Source organism: Epinephelus fuscoguttatus, linkage group LG7 (genome assembly GCF_011397635.1).
Source record: "Epinephelus fuscoguttatus linkage group LG7, E.fuscoguttatus.final_Chr_v1".
Taxonomy (NCBI): domain Eukaryota; kingdom Metazoa; phylum Chordata; class Actinopteri; order Perciformes; family Serranidae; genus Epinephelus; species Epinephelus fuscoguttatus.
Window position 1 is genome coordinate 45,338,828 of NC_064758.1, and position 24,419 is coordinate 45,363,246.

Here is a 24,419-nt window from a genome sequence, read left to right on the forward strand (position 1 = left end):
AGCTCCCCACACAACCCCGACCCCAGAGTTAATAACAGGAGGTTATGGTGTTTCACTCTCTCCTCTCTATGACACTTGTATCTCGACCAGTAGCCTACTTTTGTTGCATTTGCTGATCCTCTATGGTACACAAATACAGTATAGCCTAGTATGATCACATATCGGAACAACGGGACATCGGACTAATGGGACGTCGGACCAATGACATGGCGCCACAGTTTTAGGGTACCAGGCGGCGTCAGGGGGATACGTTGCAGGACAAGGACAAAATTTGAGGCGGCTAAAGTCCAAATGAGGCGGGTGGGCGGGCGGGCAGGCAGGCGGGCGGGGTGGTGGATGGGTCCAACAAACACCAACTTTCACCCAAGAGAGCGGTGTTTATGTCCCGTAAGATTCTAAAGCTAAAGCCTGTTCTTGTTTCCTAACCCTAACCACATGGTTTTGTTGTTGGAGGGAAAAAACATCAATTTGCAGTGTTTTACTGACGCAGTGCTTTTATTTTCAAAAACACTGTATGAACGTTAACTTTCCTGTGAAAACTGAAGTGTGTCTTGAAAGAACTTCGGTGTCCCCGAATGTCAACAACCAGCACACCCAGGGTACCTTGCACGTCATACGTGGACGAGGAAAGTCCACGACCAAAACGTCAATATGTGACGATGTGTTGTTATAATCTTTTTTTATGTATTTAATTGTTCTTACTGGTTTTATTCTGTTTTATATTTGTGTACATTTAATATTGCAATATATCTGTGTGTCAGTCTTTTATGTTGAGCAGCACTTTGCTCATCTACAGTTGTTTTAAAATGTGCTATATGAATAAACTTGATTTCATTTAGATTTTGATTTAGTTTCATGTACACACTGTTTACATATTCACAGAAATAAAATATTCTGTTTGTCTTGAAAGATTAGTGAATATGATTAGTAGGAGTGTAACGATCCATCGATCTGGATTGATATATCGATTTAATAATTAACGATCCAATATCATCGATGCAAAATGAAAACATGGATCCACGTCATCATCTTTAGCACAGGCTTTTATTTTGAAAGTCTGTGTAACCATCAAACAGCGGCAGGCAGACAGAGAGCAGCCGAGAGAAAGACGATGAGGATAATGTTATTTACTCGGGAATAAATCAGCAGAGTGGAAATAATTTGCATTTTGGAGAAAATACATGCTAACAGACAGAACACATGTCGTATGTAAACAATGATGTCACAGGATAAAACTCGACGTTCCTGCCTGGACGACATCTCACTCCGCTAACTTCTCACTACAGCAACATCAGCTGCTGTTTCAACAATGTTCAGCTGAAAAACGTGCACGCTGGCTGAAATTCAACTTCGCTGTTCTGTCAGGAGATGCAGACACTTAAACTAGCGGCGAGGAAGAAACATATCTTACGTAATAACTTTCCCCATGTGTCAGTGCAGTCAGTTTAAAGTCACCTTTACTGAACTTATTATTTATGTGTTGTTTTCAATGACCAAAAGTGAAAAAAGGAGGCAGCAGCTTCCTCTGTAACAGACTGTGTTAAATGATCAGATGATGTCGTCTCATATCAATCGCGAACCCCTGAATCGAATCGAAACCGTATCATGGCAGACTTTCCCCATCCATCCATTTTCATCCTTGTATTCAGGGCCAGGTCGCGGGGGCAGCAGGCCGAGCAAATCACCCCAGACGTCCCTCTCCCCAACAACGCTTTCCAGCTCCTCCTGGGGGACCCCGAGGCGTTCCCAGGCAAGATGAGATATATAATCCCTCCGGTGTGTTCTGGGTCTGCCCCGGGGCCTCCTACCAGTGGGACGTGTCTGAAACACCTCTAACAGGAGGCGCCCAGGAGGATCCTGATCAGATGTTGAACCACCTCAACTGAACCGAAGGCAAAGGAGCAGCGGCTCTGCTCTGAGCTCCATTCAGACGTCTGAGCCCCTCACCTTATCTTTGTAATATCGGAAAATATTGTATTGTTGTCCAAAGAATGGATATGATATAATATCGTGATGAAACTGGTGATTTACAGCCCTGATGATTAGATCAGTGAATATGATCAAAAACGCTGGCGGTGGCTGGAAACCTAAAAACAATACTGTGACGGGGAGAGGTTCAACACAAAGTATTTCTATCTTCCGTAACTCTATACTTTGACTCCACGGATAAAGATTTTTAAATACGATAAATGCTGACGAGTGATCACAGAGGAAACTGCCTGTAATTTATAATCAAAGTTTCATCAGTCAAAATGTTGAAATGATGATTTTAAACGCACGACTGCAGGAACTCTGATCTTCCTCCTCTCTGTGAGGTCTTTATGTCAGAATGACACAAGATGTTTCCACGTACAATCAGACAAACCGAACAAGTTCCTGATGATATGGTGCGTTCTACTCCTCCTCTTCCTCACACAGTTTCTTCATCAGGAGACATTTTAGACTCGTATGGTTTCTTCTCTGTCTGCAGAGCGTCTCATGATCTGACACTGAGGACCTGACTGATACAACACAGCTGATCTGAGACGTCCGACACGTCTGTAACATCATGTCTGTGATCCCTGAGAGACGAAGCATCCAACTTACTCACACACTCAGAGTCGAGCACCAACCTGCTTCCTGCTCCGCTAATTAAACCACAGCAAATTAACGAGTCAGCTGTCAATCACACACACACACACACACACACACACACACAGGGACTTACTTCATTCAGCAGACGCCCGTCGTTCGTTCATTCCTCCAAAAACAGACTGAAAGAAGCTGCACATGGGCGAGCAAAAGAGAGAGAGAGAGAGAGAGAGAGAGAGAGAGAGAGAGAGAGAAGAGGGCGGGCGAGCGAGCAGTAATCCCATTATTGTGAACGACACATTGTTCTGAGAGAGAGAGGGCGAGAGACATCCACACACAGGGAGGGAGGGTCCCAGAGGGGATGGAGGGGGGCGGGGCTTCATTGCACACAGGGTTGTGGGCGGAGCCAGAGTCATTAATATTTAATCAGCGGTTAGAGGCGTGAAGTTAGAGACGGGGGGGCTTGGGGGGGGGGGGGGTCACAGGGAGGGTTTACGGCTCCGTCTGAGGGACACCACTGTCTCTGTCTCTACACAACACTGTCCCTCCCTGTCTCTGTCTCTGTCTCTGTTAGTCTGATAAATGTCACTCAGTCCTGAGGTTTCTGGAGACAGACGACGTGTGATCTGAGCAACAGCTGAAAAAGAAAAAACAAAACAAAACATAAAAACATCTCAGTGATCGACAGTCAGAGAGAAACATCGATCTGACGACTGAGTGAACACAACACACACACTGAACCCTCTGCAGGGAGACGTCCAGGTCCACCACAGACGCCAACTGTCACATGTTCAGGTACCAAAAGTAAGATGGACACAAACGCCAACTGGAAAGGGTTCTTCTACTAAAATAATCATGGATGCCAAAACCGACATCAACTGTCACATGTCCTTCTCGCCAAACAAAAATGGACGCCAACACGGACGCCAGCGGTTAAGTGTTCTTGTACTAAAATAATTTTGGACGTCACTGCCAACTTCAACTGTCACATGTTCTCTAACCAAAGCAAAGCTGGACGCCAACAATGATGCCAACTGTAACACGTCCTGGCATCAAAATAAAGATGGATGCCAACACAGATGCTAACTATCGTGTTCTTGTACTAAAACAGGACACTTCTACATGCAGAGCGGAGGAGCCAGGATCAAACCGCTGATCTTCCAATTGGTGGACGACCCTCTGTACGTCCGAGCCACAGCCGGCAACTGTCACGTGTTCTTTTACCAAAACAAACATGGACGCCATGCAGCAGCAGTGTTTGTGCTCAAAGGGTTAAAGAAGCCTGGTGAGATCCTGGATGGTCTGTATGGAGCTTTATGGTCCCACAGCTCATCCGTCCCTTTGATTCTCCTCCATCAGCTGCTGCTGTGGGTGGTTCAATAATCCCACTGTGTGCCCCGGTGCATGATGGGAAGCAGCTGCTAAATATGAACATGAACATGTAGAAACACAAAATGAAACTAATAAAACAGTTTCTGCAGAAAACTGAAGCCTGAGAGTAAAAATAACGGCTCTCATGTTCCTTCTTGTTCATGTTCCGGTTCTTCTGCCTCTGTCATCTCTTTTTTTGTTTTCTTCTTCTTTGGTTTGACGCCAAAATAAATCCCGTCCTTCCTGCTCTCTGACTGTGGAACATGATTATCAGGATCAATAGTGATCAGCTGATCAGTCAGTGGAAACGTGTCTGAGTGAGACTCTGGCTGTCACAACGTCTCTGCTCAGGTGAGTCAAACTTTCTCTTTGTTTCCTGCTGTCTGATTGGTTCACAGCTCAGCGGTCACAGCAGGTGAGAATCAGAAACTGTTCAGGTCGTCATGGTAACCACAGACAGTTAAATGTGATGTGTGTGCGTGTGTGTGTGTGTTATCAACCTCATCTTATCTGTGACACAACACAGTGCTAGTAAAACATGTGTGTGTGACCTCATGTGACAATGCATTCATTCCTGTGTGTGTGTGTGCGTGTGTGTGTTGGAGCTCAGCTGGGAGTGTTTGTCCACCTTCTCATCAGGAGCCTCATGCAATATTAATCTCTCTCACACACACACACACACACACACACACACACACACAGGGTCACATGCACCGCTGCACACACACACATCAATCAAACACACAAAGAGAAGACACACACAGCCTGAGGTCTGAGAGAGAGAGAGAGAGTGTGCGTGTGTGTGTGTGTGTGTGTGTGTGTGTGGACAGCTGGTGCATTAACGTCCGTCAGGATCTGATTCAGGATCAGACTTAATTCACTGAGTTAATGTGCTCGAGGACTTCGCTTCACTGTCCGAAAAAAAAAAAATAAATAAATAAATAAATATATATATATGATGATAATAATAAAAACAAAATGCAAAAATAAAATAAGATCTCTATAAATATTTGGGGTTTAACGGTTCATGAAATACACGGTTCGGTACGTTTTTGACACAGAAAAAAAAAAGTAGAAATGCAGAGAAATTCCTTGATAATCAAAATCTTAAATGTATGAAAACATAATTTGGCCTTGTTTTTTTTGTACAAAGCATAATTACAGTCTGGCTGAAATGGGCTCTTTCAAATCTGGCTGCAGCAAAATCAGTGATTTCTTTTTAATGACAATATAGAGCCGTCATGTTGTGATCTGGAGGTGCAGCTGCCTCTCCCCCACAGGGCTGTAGGCTCCATAGGAGTGTTAAAATGTGTTTGTCTTGTTGTGTTATTGGGAGCCAGAATAGAAGGAGTCATGGCTCAAAACCAGCCGCCACTGCCCGTCAACAAAAACAAAGACAACTATGGTTAAATGTGATAAGACCAAAGGACTGGACGGAGGCCATCATCAAAAATGCTCACATGTGCAGCGCACACTTCATATCAGGTTAGGGAAAAAGTATTTCCTGTTGTAGGGATGAATAAGGTTATGTGTATTAAGGGTTATCATGTCCACCTCATCAGAAACTGGGGAGGGATTAAGAGGAAGATTGGATTTCTCTGCAACGCTAACTTTTTAGCACATTAGCTACAGCGGCTCCCAGTTACCACTCACTGATGTTAGCTCCTGTTAGCGGCTGAAAGAGAGGCTGTAGCCAAACAGCTTGTGCCCTGGTTCGGGGAGTTACGTGTGCCGTGACTGTGTGTGCGACTGGCTTAGCTCCGTGGCTGCGTAGCGGCTCATGCTTCGGCCCAGACGTCATGTATGTTACTGTGTTACTGGGTTAACTGCTCTGTCTGCAGCTGTGCGGCGGCTTGTTGTTCAGCTTGGTGTGTTTTTATCACCACTCTCTCCCTAACCATCACTCGCATAATTCACAGAGAAACCAAAGTGGCTCCAAATAAAAGCTTTAATATGGCCCCTGAAGAAAATATTCCATTTCTGGTCTGGTAATGGTGTTACTAACTAACTTGATATGAACTAGCTTAGCATAGCTGCCTGGAGCAGAATGTTCTGGTTTGGGGGTCGGGCCTGTGGGCTGCCTCGTTGAGAACATTGTATTAAACACAGTTTAAGTTATAGATTTTATTTTCCAGATGTTATAGGATAGTTCAATGTTGTTTTGAAGAGTTCAGCAATTCGTAAAGAATGTGTCAACAACAAACATTTAGCGTCCCTGTTATATGGCGGCTGATCTCGTCCTCTGCCTGGAGGGTAAGGAGCTCAAGGACCTCGTTGTTTGAGTTAGCTGCTAACAGCTGCTTTTTAAATCTCCTGCAGCAGGTCCCACACATTCAAGATTCAAGAGGTTTGTTGTCATATGCACAGCAGAAAAACTCAGCGGTTTGCATAACACGTGTCACACCCATGCCTCTCATGATCCCGTCCTGCTGCCTGTGCAAAAGGAGCTATAACCATACTTCTCAGTGTGAACGCACTGAAAACAGCAAGTATTAGTACAGAAGTATCCGACTGATCTGCGCTGGTGTTGTTACAAACGTCTGTTTTGGATCAGTTTGGACTGAAAATAAACTGCAACGCTGATTTAAACTACAACGACCCAGAGATTAATGTTACTGTTGTTCATCTGTTTCCTGTCGGTCCGTCCTGAAGAACGTTCCCATCTCTGTTCTTTATTAGAGGTCTTGAGCTCCTCGAGTCGAGTCTGACCTATTAATAATGCTGTTATTAAAACACATTCATTTAAAAACTGTGAATAATTGAAGGATTTTAACTCTTTTTCTGCACAGAGTTTAAAAAATGACTTTAAAAAAAACGTGTAGCTGACAAATCTTTAAATTCAGGTGGAAATTCAGCAAAATGCTTTCAAAATATATTTAAAAATACAGTTAATGTGAATTTTAAACATTAGAAATCCTCGGTGGGGCTGCACTCATTCTATTAATATCATTTATTCTATTAATATAATATAATATAATATAATAAAAAGTGTTGTTATATTTCTGGGTGTGGTGTGTGTGTGTGTGTGTGTGTGTTGTTTATCAGGTATGTGAGGCTCCCAGCAGAAACAAAAGATGAAGGACAAGTGAAGAGGCTTTAAAGGGGGAGGACGGGTGATGGGGGGGGTGAGGTTTAGAGAGCGTGAAAAGCAGCTTGTGGAGAGACGAACCAACCAGGCGGAGTAATGAGTGGCGGGGGAGGGGAGGAGGTGAAAGGTGACGCACAGTAATTGGGGGGAAATGTGTGTGATGGAGAGACGATGTGTTCAACAGACAAAATCTCACTGAACTTTATGTGTATCATTTATTCATTCATATCCTTTGTTTCTGGTGCTGACAGTGAAAAAAAATAAAATGACATCACACAGAGCGAAAAAAAAACAAACAGAAAAAATAAACTGAGATTTAATCAGACCTGGATATTTAAACGCCACTGATATTTTATTTTTGAAAAAAATAAATCAGTAAATATTATCAGTAGTAGTAATTCTGTTATGTCTGAATTTGTGAACCCTAAAAATTAAAAGCCACATTTCACTGTCTGTTATGTCAGAGCTGTCTCACCTTTAAGCTGGTGGCAGAGCCAATAACAGCGCCAAATCTACGTCTGTGTAAAAGGGACAGCTGGCAGGACGGCACCATGAAGGGGACAGGTAGAAAGTTTTGATGACGTGTCAGGTGTGCAACACACCGTGGGAGATTTAAAAAGCAGCTGTTAGCAGTTAGCAGCTAAATCAAAGAAGACGAACTGTGGCTGTTTGCAGTTAGCAGCTAACTCAAATAAGAAGAAGAACAGCAGCTGTTAGCAGTTAGCAGCTAACTCAAATAAGAAGAACAGCGGCTGTTAGCAGTTAGCAGCTAACAGGAGCTCCTTACCCTCTGAGCAGAGGACGAGATCAGCCGCCATATAACAGGGACGCTAAATGATTGTTATTGACATGTGATGTCATTGTTATTGTTTATAAAGAGCTGCTGACACGTATGTTATATGTCACACTAGAGGCCGACACTGTTGTGTTACATGTCACGCCTCCTTAGATTCTGTGATGTCTCAGTGGACAGGAAGTGGTTTGTGTTACTGTGAAACAGACCAGACTGAGGCTGCATCCCATAATGATCACAAACATCAGCTGAAAACTTTCCTTCTCTAGGGGAGAAACCTGCACTGTACATTTACTACCACCTGACTACTGGACTGCTCCCAGCGCCAACACCTGTTCACCTGTTCATCAGTTCACCTGTCTGCGCCGACCCATCATGGCGGCACTTCCTCTGCGCTGCAGCCACAAACATCTGAACTCAAAGTTAATCTCACCGACCGTTTCTTGTTAAGGATGGATGACATCATCGGTCGCCATGTGGCGGTGGTCTCTGAGGTCACCGGTTGCTATGGTAACCAGCTGGATGCCCTGACTCAGTAGAAAGAGGGATTAGAGTTGCACCAACCTGTTGAGGCAACGTGCTGCGTCTCTGAGGAGGAAGAGGAGGAACGTTCTTCATCAGGAGGACGTTTCCTGTAGGAACACAGAAACAGACGCACGTCAGACGTCTCAGCTGTGACATGAATCTTTGTTTAATCCAAAGTTTCTGAAACCACTGACCACGTGTTTACTTCAATGACCCTCTGATAGGAGGAAATTAATCATTTTACTGAAAGAATATTTTTAAGAAACAAAAATGTGAAATATGTTAAATTTTGTTCAAATGGCCAAAAAGTTTGAACACAAAGAATCATGAACAAATGTTATCTTTGTTTTTTTGTTCTCAGTTCGATTCAGTAAACTTTATTGTCCAGTTTTCATTCAGACATTTTCACAGTGATCTGAATGATGTGAGCAGCTGCAGTGAACTCATCGACGCACAGACGACCGTCACGACTGCGACACTGAAGGAAACTTAAAACACGCTGATTCTTTTGTCTCTGATTTCAAAGTGGATTTCCGGACGTTTATTCTGGATGGACATGAGAGATAATGAGAAGTCACGCTGGATCATACCAACACGTGCTTCATGTTTTCACAGAGGGATTTAACGTATTTAAACATTTCACATCCAATAATAAACCAGATCTCTCCTCATCATCTTTTGTCTCTCTGCCACAGCCTGATTGTTTTGGGCGGATTGTTCCTTTATTCACTCTTCATCAGCCATCTGCCTTCAAGGTCAGCTGTGAGGTCAGGCAATGAATCACTTCCTGTTTGTCTGCTGGAGCATATAATGAGTTAATGAGCAGCACAGAGCCACAGCTAATCAATCACCGCGCATATTGATTGATGATCTATAGACTGAGCTGCTCACACTCATCTGTCCTCGTCAATTCAGCCGCTGCTCCAACACCTCAGCTCCTTCCTGTTAATCACTGATTCATAACTCAACACAACGTGTTCAGAACCTCACAGAATAAACACGTGTTTACTCAGACACACATCCATCTGTCAGACGAGTTCAGACTGAAGGTGTTTGAACCTTTGCGTCGATACAAAGCGTCCACAAATAACACAAACACGTTTGACTTTATAAATGGTTTCCAACACAAACTCTGCACCAATTAACAGACTGAACGAGCAGACTGGGCTTTGGATTATTGCAGAAAATAAACTCTGTGACAAACAGACGTTTATGATATTTATGTTGTGTTCACACCGAATGTGATGCAAATTTTCACATTACGATACTCCCATCAGTTGAACACTACAATATTTTGTGTTGACTCGCATCATCAAATCATCATCATCAAATCTCTAAATCGATAAGTGAACTTCCGCTGGTGCGTCATACTTCCCTGGAGGATGTCAGTGCTGATTGGCTATCGCGGCACAAATTGGTTGCTGAAGTTCGGATTTTTCGACTCTCTCGGATAAACATATGACATGAAAACTCACTACTTGCTTGATTCGCACCACTTGATTCGCATATAAGTTGCACCTCGTGTTAGAGGTGCACTGGGCACGTCCCACTGGTAGGAGGCCCCGGGGAAGACCCGGAACACACTGGAGGGATTATATATCTCATCTGGTCTGGGAACACCTCAGGGTCCTCCAGGAGGAGCTGGGAAGCATCACTGAGGAGAGGGACATCTGGGGTGCTTTGCTCGGCCTGCTGCCCCCGAGACCCCGCCCTGGATAAGCGAATGAAAATGGGTGGATGGATGACCTGCACAAAATGAATTGGTTCATTATCAGCATTTATTTCCTTCAGTCCGATAACATTTTGACAGTCTGGAGGAGCTGCAACATTCAGTCATTTTATCCCAGTTAGCCGAGTGCTAAACCAGAAGTGAGATGCATGGCCGCCATAGGGCTCTACTGCGCCGTCTCTATGGGCCGCACGGTGCAGAAGAGTGTCAATAATCCCCAGATCATCAGGGCACTTCCATCCACAGCAGCTCAGCTGTTCTGGCTTCATGCACCACTAAGTAACTTTCATAGCAATGAACGGAGCCCCGCGTGTAACGCTGTGTCCAGGTCTCTTTATACATCCATGGTGCAAACATGCTGAGTCATTTCTGGACTCATTCCTGCAGAACTCTACTGACACGATGAAGATGATGATGTCACTGTTTATGAACTGGTTGTCGTGGTTACTGCAGCCCTCACATTATCTTACCTTAAATAGATGTAAACTATTGTTATAGTCTGATAATTAATGCGCACACATTACGTTTTATCACGTGAACACCTGCCACGCTGTCTGTGGCTCCGCCTCCTGTCAGTCCAACACAAACACTGCTTCAGATGGTTTATAGAGCCAGCTGAGGCAGGAGGCCTCAACAGCCCAGCCCCCTGTGTGTGTGTGTGTGTGTGTGTGTGTGTGTGTGTGTGTGTGTGTGTACAGTGCTGTCAGCGTGTTGACAGTTCACACTGATAATAAGTGAATTCATGACATCAGTCAGGTCCTCACAGTGACAGTAAGATCTGACAGTGTGTGTGTGTGTGTGTGTGTGTGTGTGTGTGTGTGAGAGGAAGTGGTGCTGTGGTGAGGTCAGGAGGTCTCAGGCACACACACAGAGACTCTATTCACACACGGACACACACACACACACAGACACACACACACAGCATCCAGTGAAACCAGCAGCATTTGATTGATCTTCAGACTAAAAGTCATTCAGTGCTCTTTCATCAATATTTAACCGTTTGTTTAAACACGTTTGATGTTTATAAACATCGACATACTGATGATGTCAGATCCTAAAATATTTGACTGTTTAATGTTTATGAAATATTTCTAATGGAATTTAACTGAACTGAATGAATTCCTCATTCTCATATGAGCCAATCACTGTGGAGATGAGGGACATATGATGTCATCATGATGTCATCTTTGAGAGAAACTATTCATGGGAGATTTTCTCCAGGTGACCTACAGGAGGCCGTAATGCTCACACACAACCACACACACACACACACAAAGTCAGACACCAACAAAGAAGAAGAGTGCACACAGGTAAACAGGAAGTAAACAATGTCGCATTTAAACTTTCAAACTAAAGTCCGATTTGTGAAAATAAATGTTGAACACATCAGTCAGATCAAAGAGTCTGTTCCTCCTGCAAACAAGATTAATATCATTATAAAGTCCAGTTAGTCCAGTAAGACCAGTGCAGCCTCCCAGTCCACTGATGTCCACTCTGCAGCACAGCAGCTGAAGCAGCAATATAGGGAGACACAACGCTAAGCTAACTCACTGAAGATGGTTAGTAACACCATCACCAGACCAGATATAGAAGCTCCTCTGATGTTTAGAGCCACTTTGCTTTCAGGAACTTTGTCTCACTCCAAAGTTGTTGAAATCTGCCATTTGGTCAGTGACTTCTGGCATCAAACATCGTCAACAACCAACAACCCCAGGGTACCTGGGACGTCATATGTGGACGTGGAAAGTGAAACTCAGACACGTGGTCATGTGACTGGTCAGAGTGAGGATGTGTTGGTTTCACTGTGAATTATGAGGACGATAGCAAGAGAGAGTGGTGGATAAATAAGCAGCAGTATGTCACATCTGCTACACGACACTCAACACATGTAGGCAAGGTGTCAGTCAGAGGAACGAGATGAAAACAAGGAGCAACACAAACACTACATGCTAACGTTATCAACGCAGCATTTAGGCAGCGAATCACAACTGATTCAAAAGAAATCACTGTGTGGATTGGTAACGTTACAGTTCTAGCCGCAGATATGAGGCTGTACTCTGTAGTGGAAAACACAGGCTTTATGAACATTTCAGACAGACCGTATTTACTGATTTGTACTAGGGTGACCATATTTTGATTTCCAAAAAAGAGGACACATACAAATGATACTCGCAGTTTACTCAAAGATGCCTTATAATTTTAATATATTTAAAATTCATATGTATGGATAGAAAATTCAGTTATATTACAAAATAATATCTCTCAAAGACAGAAATTCAGATAGGCCCCAATAGGGGACACATACACACACTAGAGTGTGGCGATCTGAGCCCGACGGTACCCGACGGGTCGGCCGGGTTTGGTCAAAAATGTAGCTATAAATTGTATTCGGGCTCGGGTCGGATTCGGTCAGCTTTCAGTGAAAATGTAGTGTAAAAATAAATAAAATCCTATTGTCTGTCCTGTTTATTGCTTGGGCACTGTTATTTACGTGACAACACCTGAACATAACACACACACACATTGGCTGTTTGTTTCTACCTCTCCCCTCGCTGGAAGCCTCGGACCTCCCGCTCCCGTCTCAAACACGGAGGTCTCCCTCTCCGCTGAGCACGCCCGGCCTGTTAAATAGCCTGTAACCACTGTGTGACACAAACTCAGTGCTTTGGTCATAAATAATGTCGGGCTCGGTTCAGGTTTGGACAGAAATATGCGGCCCATGCCACATTCTAACACACACACACACAAACACACGGAAAACCGGACATTATCATCAGTTTATAAAAAAACCCCGGACGCCCCAGACGGGACGTGAAAAGTGGACATGTCCGGGCAAAAGAGGACGTTTGGTCAGCCTACTTTGTACAAAAACAACAACACCTAAAAGCTCAAATTATGACATTAGATTTCATGCATTTAAAAATGTAAAAAAATTTCGAAAGATTAAAAAAACAAGTAAAATTTTCTATAATTTCAGAAACAGAATTGTTTATTTTGTTTGTATTTGTTTATATCTACAATACTACATTTAATATTTTACAAGGGGCTGTTTTTGGTTTATATGCTGCTAAGAAGACAGTTAGGTACAGCTCCACCAAGATTTCTTTTAAAACACTGATATTTCTCAGGTATCTCTCCTTTACTGTTGTTTCAAAAATGTACCGAACCATAAATTATATGAACTGTTTCACCCCTAAAAATAAAGACTATATAATGACGAAAACTGTGTGTGTGTGTGTGTGTTCCACGTTTTTCTCCTCACTGACTTGGTCAATCCATGTGAAATTTGGCACAGTGGTAGAGGGTCATGGGAGGATGCCAATGAAGCAATATTACATCAATTGGCCAAAGGGGGGCGCTATAGCAACCCATTGAAATGTCAAACTTTGAATGGGCATATCTCATGCCCCGTATGTGGTAGAGACATGAAACTTTGCACAGAGATGCCTCTCCTCATGAGGAACACATTTGCCTCAAGAACCCATAACTTCCGCTTATATAGATTTTCCACCATTTTGAATGTTTTGAAAAACACTTCAAATGGATCTCTTCCTAGGAAGTTTGAGCGATCTGCATGAAACTGGGTGAACATAATCTAGGGAGCAATATCTAAAGTTCCCTCTTGGCAAAAGTTGGAAAACTTCCTAAAACTGAGCTTCTATAAGGCAATGAATATTGCGGAGGGCGTGGCTCATCACATAAAGGTGTAGAACATCTCAAGGGTTTCACCCATCACCACGCAACTTTGTAGGCATATGACCACACATAATCTGAGGGGACCCCTCCATTATTGACCCCATCAAACAAAATGGGGGCGCTAGAGAGCTCATTTCTTATCTAGGCCTAACCGCCATATGGATTTTTAATAAACTTGGTAGATATGTAGAACAGGACGCCTCAAGGTGACTGGAGAAATTTAACTCTAATTGGCAACTGGGTGGCGCTATAACAACAGAAAAATGCTTCAAAATGGCTAAAATGCGACCGATCGCTGTGGCTCCCCCTGTGGACCAATGTTGGTGTTGTTTCTAATGTTTGGTATGACTAAGTCATGGTATGGTATGCAATGGTACTACTGTACTTTCAATAAAGCAATCGTACTATCAACTTCACAAACACTCTGTCTGAATACATTGCTCTTCTTAATGGCTTCAGTTGACTATTTAATCTGCAGTCTCCTATGACCTGTATCCCAAACACACACCATGTGAAACTGTACGTGGGCAGCTGTGCACTCAGTGGGTATGGACTAGTAAAGGCTATCATCAAATGAGTTTTGAGTATCATATCATCATAACTCTGTGTGTTTGTTTCTGTGCAGGGTTATTCTGCTTTATGAAAGACCTTCATCTAAGGTTGGGTGAGAACGTCTGTTCTGTCTCTGTTGGTTCTGTTGTTCTACAGTTTCTCCTGTTTGTTGTCCCTGAACTCGTAGACATCAAAGTCGAATTTAGTTTTTATTATCAGTGAAAAAAATTAAAACTGATGTCTCCAAATAGGCCACCAGTCGATTTAATCCCCATTAAACCTGACCCTGAAACACACACACACACACACACACACACACACACACACACACACAGTCAGTAGATTAGGCTGCCTGCCTTCATTCACTAATCTGTGCAGTTAATCTGAGGGTTGTAACTCTGCAAACTGAGACATTATAGAGCTGTAATCTGCATATATGGAACACACACATGCACACGCACACGCACATGCACACACACACACACACACACACACACACACACACACACACACACACTAACACACAGTGACGCACACTCAGCCATATGTGCAGCAGTCTCAGAGTTGTGTTTGTGCTCTCTAACAGAGTTTAGCTCGAAGCGTCAGTGACTGTTCGGTTCTCCATCACCAATAATCAGACAGCAACGCGTTTATAAAGACATGAAGAAGAACCAGTGTGTGATCTATTCCATGGGGGGGGGGGGGGTGTTTACTGACTGTGAGAGAATCATTCACAGCTGATCGCACGCAGGCCTGCTCGCTTTACGTCAGCACATCTGATACATGATAATCAGTTAATGACCACATCAAACCTCCGCACAGGATCACACACATCACAACACGCCAACAGGAGCAGCGTCTCTGCAGATGACGGACGGGATGGTACAGTTCATCAGCACAAATATGACGAGTAGAGGTCTGAGCATGAAATCATGACATACAGAATCTATGAAAACTGCAGAAACAGAGAGATGAATGACAGAAAATCAGTGCTCAGACTGTTTTTGAGTTAAGGATATAGAGTGAAACCAACCGCTCTAACTCATCACTGTGAGCCACTCAGTGTGTGACGGTGTATTAATCTGCAGAGACTCCGCCCTCTGTCTGGAGTTCATTATTTTCTTCTTATTCTCCGTGTTGGGACATTTATGGGCGTGTCCCCTGTGAATCTGGGGTTGGCGTTTATTTCACGCTCACTGGTGAGCGTGTTAACAAACAGTAACCAACAATCCTGCAGAGTACGCCTTTAAAGTGAGTGAAGTTCATGATGTCGTGCCACCACGCTCCCATGGTGACAGCAGGAATAACATGCATGTTTTATTCAGTTCAATATAATTTGATTTATAGAGCTCAATATCACAGACCACAGTTTGCCTCAGAGGCTTTACAACATACGACATCCCTCTGTCCTCAGACCCTCACAGCTGAGAGATAAAAACTCCCCGAAAAAAAAAAAGAAACCTTTAACAGGAAAAAAAAACCTCAGGAAGAGAAACTGAGGAGGATCCCTCTCCCAGGATCAACAGACACTCAGTCGATGTCACTTATTAAAGTGAATTAGTGATGAATCAGCCTCATCTATGAATCATACATCAATAACAGCCTATTTTTACCCACAATCCATCACAATGAAGATACAGAAGAATACACAGGCATAACCAACAGTGTCCCGCAGCGAACAGTAAAGTGTAGTGAACAGCGCTCCAATGATTGTAGCCTCTCCCCCACAGGGCTGTAGGCTCCATAGGAGTGTTAAAATGTGTTTGTCTTGTTGTGTTATTGGGAGCCAGAATAGAAGGAGTCATGGCTCAAAACCAGCCGCCACTGCCCGTCAACAAAAACAAAGACAACTATGGTTAAATGTGATAAGACCAAAGGACTGGACGGAGGCCATCATCAAAAATGCTCACATGTGCAGCGCACACTTCATATCAGGTTAGGGAAAAAGTATTTCCTGTTGTAGGGATGAATAAGGTTATGTGTATTAAGGGTTATCATGTCCACCTCATCAGAAACTGGGGAGGGATTAAGAGGAAGATTGGATTTCTCTGCAACGCTAACTTTTTAGCACATTAGCTAACGTTAGCTTCCATAGCAAAACAAACAAGTGTGGTCCTCCTTTGTAAGATTGGCTTCCTGTGACATCATCCATCCACTGAGTGAGAGCATACGGGTCGGCCAGTCTGGTCCCGTTGGTCAGTGTTTACTTATTCAAGTAACACTGGCGGTCCCGGAGAGTGAGTGACCTGACATGGTGCGTTGGTAAATTCAGTCTGACGCTCTACACTAAAATGAGAGCCCTGTTGGTGGAAGAAACGCAGCGTTATATTTCTACATGAATGAACCAACGGTTAAGTTAATCACACATTCACTCCGCTCGGCGCTCTGCTGCTCCGTCTCCACAGACAGAGTGTCCAGAGTGCGCTCTGCCACTCTGAGAGTGCGCTGCTCTGGATAACCCAACGCTACATTCAGACAGCGCTCCCAATTTATCAACGCTCCAGTTTGTGTCAGTGTGCGCTCCCACACTCACAATGAGTGTTTCTGAACGCAACACTCACTTCATCTTCCTCCATCGTCTAAAACAAGACAACACAACTTGTTAGCTAGTTCTTACGGGAGGGGTTATGTTAACGATGTCTCCAGTGAGTCGTCAAGCAGACTTTTAGCCCCGCCCAAAAAATCCTGGACGCAGAAATGGTGAAAAACAGTTTAATGGTCTAATTCCACAGGTCAGTGCGACACAGCTCACAGTCTGCGAACACGTTTTCAACAAACATTTTCTAACATTTTTAATGTGTTTAGAGAGAAATCACTGATTTCATTTCACTCAGACTTTAATGAGCTGATTTCAGACTGTCGTTACTGCTTTGTACAAAAAAAGGCAAAAGCCCAAATTACATTAATTTCTTACATTTAAATAAAAAAAACCCAAGGGAATTCCTCTGGTATGTCAGAAACAGTGTGGTTTCTTTTATTTGTAATTATTTATAACTATTATCCTGCTTTTGTTTTTTATCAGGAGCTGTTTTGTTTTAAATGCTGCTGAGAAGAAAACTCCAAATGACTGTTCTCTGTTCTTCATCATATTTTATGAGGTTAATTTTAATAAATAAATTAATTTAACTGACATGGAATTAAACAATTCTTTTTTAAAAATCAAGGAAATTTATCATTTCTATTTTTCTGCTCTTTCAAAGACGTAACGAACATCACTGTATGGTATCAGACTGTGGCAACTACACACCTAAACACACTTAATATACACATATATACAAACACACACACATCATGTAAAATGTTTTAACATTGAGTGTGTGTGTGTGTGTGTGTGTGTGTGTGTGTGTGTGTGTTTCTAAGTTGGGGGTGTAACTGATGCCAGTGACGGAGGACAGCTGCACTCCAAGATACCAATTATACACACACACACCCTCAGTGTGTCAGTCAGAGTGTGTAATCTTCAGTGTGATGCAGTGACATTATTCCGGTCTGTAATCTGAACAGTCACACTGAGACCCAATGGGGGGGCTAAGGGGCTTAAAGGAACAGTCCAACATTTAGATGAACCCCATATAAACCCCATAGTTCCACATCTGTGTGTTCATGCAGCTACAGAACCTGGACTTTGTGCTGTCGTGTATTTTGTTTGTGTGACATTAAAAACGAGACAGTCTTCTCCTTTAAGAGGCGATGATCCATGTATCACATGCCGAGCTCAATAGCCTAGCTTAGCACAATAACTGGAAACAGGGAGAATCCGCTAGCCTAGCTTAGCAAAAAATCCAAAGTCTACTCAGTCTTTCACAAAACAGCTCCACAGTGAGAGTTTTGATCAGTAATCACTGGTCATGTGAATATGACGAATGAGTGGGTAAAAACTAAGAATAAAACATAACACGACTTCACTTTACTGTAACACAGCTTTAAAACCAGGAGAAGACAACACTCACCATGACACTATATCCAAACTCTTAGGCCATTACTAGTCTCATATCAGTATAATATTAATATATTACCCGACACTGAGTCTCCATAACCGTCCCCAAAATTCACTCTAACATTTATCAGGGAGACAGAGAGGAAGGAAGAGGCAGTCAGCCGAGGAAATGGAAACAGAGGGACAGTAAATGCAGCTCATTTTACCACACAGGAGGAACTTCCTCTCTCATTTCACACAGCGGGACACAGACACACACACACACACACACACACACACACACACACACACACAGACATCAGTCCAGAAACTTAAAACTAAACAACATACAGAAACTCCAGAATTATAATATTATTAATTATAATTATTTATGATCGAGTGTTTCAGTTTCAGCTCACGCACACGTTAAACAAACATATACAACCACCATAAATCTGTTAGACCCATTCTGACGGTGGTGACTGACTTCCGTCGCACTGTCACCACTGCCGCTCTGTGCTGTCAATAAAGCTTTTTGAATCAGCTGAATGAGGTTTTGTTTCTTTGTTCGCAGACTGTGTTTAAATAAAGCCTCTCTGTTGAAGCCGAACTGTTCATTAACACTGTTCACCCCGAGCCTTTCAATAAAGTTCATTTAAATTCACTCTTTTGTTCAGACGCTCTTTGTTAACGGAGCTCATTTCAATAAAGACTCGGAGTTTCAATAAAAACTGTTCTGTGAAGATCCTGTTTTCAATAAAGTTCAGTCAGTGAATGAAATACCCAGCAGGCCCTGAACACATCACGTCAGCTGCTGTCACTCATGGTCTCCTGGTTTACACTGCCAGAGAGTAACTAAGTACTTTTACTCCACTACCGTGTTTAAGTACAATGTTCATATACTTGTACTTTAATATTTCCATTTCCTGTTACTTTATACGTCATCACATCTCAGAGGTAAATACTGAACCTGTCACTGCACCAGGCTCCATTCATCTGACGGCTGTAGGTTTTTGTTTGACATATAAACATATGATGCAGCACCAGCACTCCCACTCTTCTCAGTAGTTTACAAAACTGAGCTTAGTGTTAGTTCAGGCAGACACGATGTCAGGCTCAGCTCACAGCTACATCAGCTGATCTCAAACAGCCTAAGCTGACTGCCTTTCATCAATCAGCTGATAGATCACATGATTCCTTTCTATGAAACTAATGAAACCAAGATCTCATTCATGGCGCCCTATTTAAACTGCTCTGTCCTGCCTACTGTTGCTGCTTCCTCTGCAAGCTGCTTTGCAACCTGCCTCCACCCCAGCTCCTCCTTTTCATGCTGTGTCTGACTTACCAATGTCATCTCTGTTTGTCATTGATGCTGCTCTGCTCTGTTCCCAGGGGTCTTTGCTGCTGCTCTCCCTGCCTTAGGCTTTCCATGTAGGCGCATGGAAGGGCAGGGAGGTTTGCTCACTCTGCGTCAAGCTTTCCTCATCTGTGCATTGAGGGGCAGAGAGGTGTGCTCTCTCCACCTTAGGCTTTCCATGTAGATCTGTGGAAGGGCAGAGATGTATGCTCTTTCTATCTTAAGGCTTCCCATATAGGCATGTGGAAGGGCAGAGAGGACCCAGAACAGAGCCATACCGCCAAATATAATACTGCACATGGACATAAAGTTTGCTCTGACTGTAGAATCTAAAACTGGCTCCAAATTGATTAAAAATAACATTAAAATACTCATATATGTATCCATCAGTGATAAACAACAAAATAATATAATATTCTATGATAATAAAACACTTATAATAATAATAATAATTATAATTTGTTGATGATGCTTCTGTACTTTTACCACAGTAACTGCAGCTCTGAGTATTCACCTTTGTTAGTTTCGTCACCTGCAGGCTGCAGAGTTCCTCACTGAACAAACATCCTGTCAGCGTCTGAAACTTCAGAACAAAGAACGAACTGTCTGATGACTCAAAGCTTCTTTAGTCTGCATGTTTCTAAACTCTAATAACAAAAGTTTAAAAAAAAAAAAACAAGTATACAAAAAACGAATTAATCAAATAAAACACAAGAGATTCAAATTTTAAAAATAAATAAATGATAAAATAAAATAAAAATTCAAATGCAAAAAGGTTCAGAAAAAACTATCAAATAAAAGTTTTTAAAAAATTATAAATAAATAATTGAATACAACACTAAGATTAAGTAAAAAGAGATTACAAACAAATTTTAAAAAAAATCTAATTCTACACATATTTTCAGGCACATGACACAGACTGAGTGATGATGACACTGACTGCGGTTAAACATAACATCAGCTGTGTAGCAGCGATCAGCTGATCTCTGACGTGTTGCAGAGACACAAACAGGCTGATATTTGTTATTGATTAGAAATAAAACATTTCAACAACCCCACCTCCACCATCACACATCACACCCCCCCCCCCCCCCCCCCCAACACACACACACACACACTCCGCCCCTGAACCTCCTCAGACTCAGGTCTGCTCCCCACTCCCCTCACAGATCCTTCAGTGTTACAGCCTCCTCCGTCTGAACTGTCTCCCTGCAGAGATCTGTAACGCTGCGTCTTCAGAAACTCACCTGTTCACCACAGGTGAGCCTGCTGACTCATTTCATCTTCATATCAAACACTGACTGTGTGTGTGTGTGTGTGTGTGTGTGTGTGTGTGTTTTCTCTGTTCTGCCTTCACATGTGGAAACAAAGAGTCCCTGGGCCCCATTTATCAAAACTAACATCCAGACTGCATTACCCAGAATGCCTCTGTCTGTGTGTTGACTCTAAACTGTCCAGCACTGAAGAAAGACAGGAAGTCAGCTGTTTGTCACAGGAAAAGTGTTTCTCTCCGGAGATATGGGAACACACACACACACACACACACACACACACACACACACACACACAATGCACTTCACGCTGTACGGTCACTGCTCTGAAGCCAAACCTTCAGCTTCCAATTACTGACTGTTTCTGGTCGGCTTGTCTGTCAACTGGTCTGTAAACTGGTGTGTGAAGCAGCTGACTGGTTCTGGAGCAGCTGTACTAACTGGTCTGTAAACTGGTGTGATAAGTGTCTGACTGGTTGTGGAGCAGCTCTCCTAACTGGTCTTGAAGCAGCTGACTGGTTGTGGAGCAGCTCCTCTGTTCGGGGTTCTCCAGGCGTTCTCACTTCACTTCAACATCAAAGAGAATATTTCATCTCAGCCAATTACAAACACACACACACTTGGGTTGGTATTACTATCAGTCTGAGGTCCGCCTCTCCTCGCCGTCAGCCATACGCCTCATCACCATGGTTACCTCAACCGTCGCCATGGAAACCTCGACCATCAGAGGGACACGCCTGACTTTCACCATAAAGACAGTTTTATTCCTCTCTGTCCAGGTTTTTCTGTCCTGCGGTGCTAGTTCACCTGCTGCAGAGTCCTGAAACTGAACCTGGTCCTGGAGCTAAACCTGGATCTGATACTAAACCTGGATCTGAGACTGAAAGCAGTCCTGAAACTGAACCTGGTCCTGAAACTAAAGCTGGTCCTAAAACCTTACACAGTCCTGAAAGTGAACCTGGTTCTGAAACTAAATCTGGTCCTGAAACCAAACATGGTCCTGATACTTAAACTGGTCCTGATGATCGGACTGTGTCCTCACTGTATTAGTGAAAAACTTAATGAAATAGTTACTGAACTTTGGAGCCACAGGAAGTGATGTCAGCTCGTACGTAGCGGACTCCAGCAGAACAACAGAGAATCTCTGATCTGGGCTCAGTGATCAGAGGAGCAAACTGAGGTTCAGGGTCTGGTCCAAAGACACCTGGACAGGTGGACAGAGGGAACCGCAGAGGGAACCACTGACCCTGTGATAAGTGGACCTGCTCTACCTGCAGAGACACAACCGTCCCATGACATCACACCTACAGTCAGTTATCTGAAACATCACAGCTCCGACCTCCGCAGTGAGTCGACTGAAGAGAGCAAAGTAATATTTACATCAGAGTTCACACAGTATTGTCCCATGAATCAGACACTGAGGGGACGACCACTTATTTCATTCTTTGTCTTTTCAAATGTCAGTAAAACATTTGGTGTCTGAATCAGACTGTTTTTACAACCTTGGGACAGGAGCAACAAAAGACTGAGAGAGTTGTGGAATGTTAAAAAAAACACCAGTTTGAAACGTTCCACAGATAAAAGGGTTAACTAGTAACTAGATTAAAGTATCATGACTGGTCTGAAAGAGACGTCCTTGAACGGCTCAGCTGTTCACAAGCAAGGACAGAAACTTAGTGACAAACTGTGAGGACAAACAGTTCGACAGTTAAAGAACAATGTTTCTCATTTAGTGATTTCACATCTACATCCCATAATATCATCAAAAGATTCAGAGAATCTGCAGAAATCTCTGCACGTAAGGGACAAGGCTGATTGTCCGTGACCTTTGACCCCTCAGACTGCTCTGCATTAAAAACCAACATGTCTGTGTAAAGGATACTACACTCTGGAAAACCACTGTCAGTTCAGTTCATTGTTTCTGTCTCCACAGTGAAAGTTGTGGATGGTCCCAACAGAAGCGTTCCTTAGCGTCCCCATGTTTGGTCCCCCCTCTGTTGGGGTACCTAGCACACAGATCTGGTACTAAAAGGTGGAGCTAGAAACCCTGCAGTCTGATTGGTCAGTAGAGGACGCTCACTCTGTCTAACATTTAAGAGTACTGTTTAAACGGATCCAGGGTCTAGGTACCACGTCTGAAGGGTTACTTTTGGTTCCAAAGGTACTGGACTGAAAGAGTTTGGGTTAAGAGGAGCAGCAGGCCGAGCAACGCACCCCAGACATCCATCTACCCAGCAACACTTTCCAGCTCCTCCTGGAGGACCCAGAGACGTTCCCAGACCAGATGAGATACAGTATGTAATCCCTCCAGTGTGTTCTGGGTCTGCCCCGGGGCCTCCTACCAGCTGGACCAGGAGGATCCTGATCAGATGTTGAACCACCTCAACATGAAGGAGCAGCGGCTCTACTCCGAGCTCCCTCCAGATGTCTGACTCCTCCCCCTATCTCTAAGGCTGAGTCCAGACACCCTACAGAGGAAACTCATTTCAGACGCTTGTATCTGTGATCTCATTCTTTCGGTCACTACCCAGAGCTCATGACCATAGGTGAGGGTTGGGACAGACATGGACCAGGAAATGGAAAGCTTCGCCTTCCAGCTCAGCTCCCTCTGAACCACGACGGTCTGGCTCAGTGCCCGCATCACTGCAGACGCCACACCAAACCACTGATGCATCTCACGCTCCATTCTACCCTCCCTCATGAACAAGACCCCAAGATACTTGAACTCCTTCGCCTGAGGCAGTAACAGGGACGTCCCGTCTTCTTCCAGCGAGACAATGAGACACACTGTGACGTGTCCCAACAGCGTGTCTCCGTAGGGACAGAGTGCAGGTACCAGACTGACCTGCCTGCAGTCCACACCTGTCTCCCACTGAACATGTGTGGAGCATGATGAAGCGTCGAGCCCGGAGAGAGATGCATCATGGGACTGTTGAGACACTGAAGTCAGATGAACTTCAACAGTTAGTGTCCTCAGTTCCCAAACACTGGCTGAGGTGATGATGTCACACAGTGACAGGAAACAGGCTCCTGTCACGACTTCATCACAACCTGCTGCAGCGTGAGGGAGATTTACACAGAACAATAAAGTTTATCAGTTTGAATATTAAATATCTTGTTTTTGGACTGAATTCACTTGAATACAGGTCAAACAGGATTCACAAATAACTGCATCGTGTTTTTAGCTACGTTTTACAGAACATCCCGACTTCTCTGGGATTGCAGGTGCACAGAACCAGAACTGAACCAACAACACAGGTAAAGACCACACACACACACACACACACACACACACACACACACTGACACGTACTTATACCGATACACACAAACAGCAGCACCTGTGCTGTATGTGCACATACATAATACATGACAACATACTCCCACGAGAGCAGCAGTAAACATGCTCCTGTCCTGACTTTGTGACGTGTTGCAGGTATCAAATTCAGAATGAGTGTGTGTTCACAAAAACAATAAAGTTTATCAGTTTGAACATTAAATATCTTGTTTTTAGGCTGGACTCAATCACAAATTACTGCACTGTGTTTTT

General features: G+C 43.5%; 1 protein-coding gene across 2 annotated transcripts in view; it reads right to left on the reverse strand.

Moving 5' to 3' along the window:
• plxnb3 (plexin B3) overlaps positions 1 to 24,419 on the reverse strand; it is an 83,077-nt gene that overhangs the window by 49,733 nt on the left and 8,925 nt on the right. Inside the window, exon 2 of one of the 2 annotated variants that reach the window (XM_049580279.1) lies at positions 8,388 to 8,455. The gene's annotated coding sequence lies outside the window, so the exon portion shown is untranslated. Of the gene's footprint in view, positions 1 to 2,707; positions 2,749 to 8,387; positions 8,456 to 24,419 lie in introns of those variants that run through there. The other variant, XM_049580280.1, reaches the window with a different exon arrangement.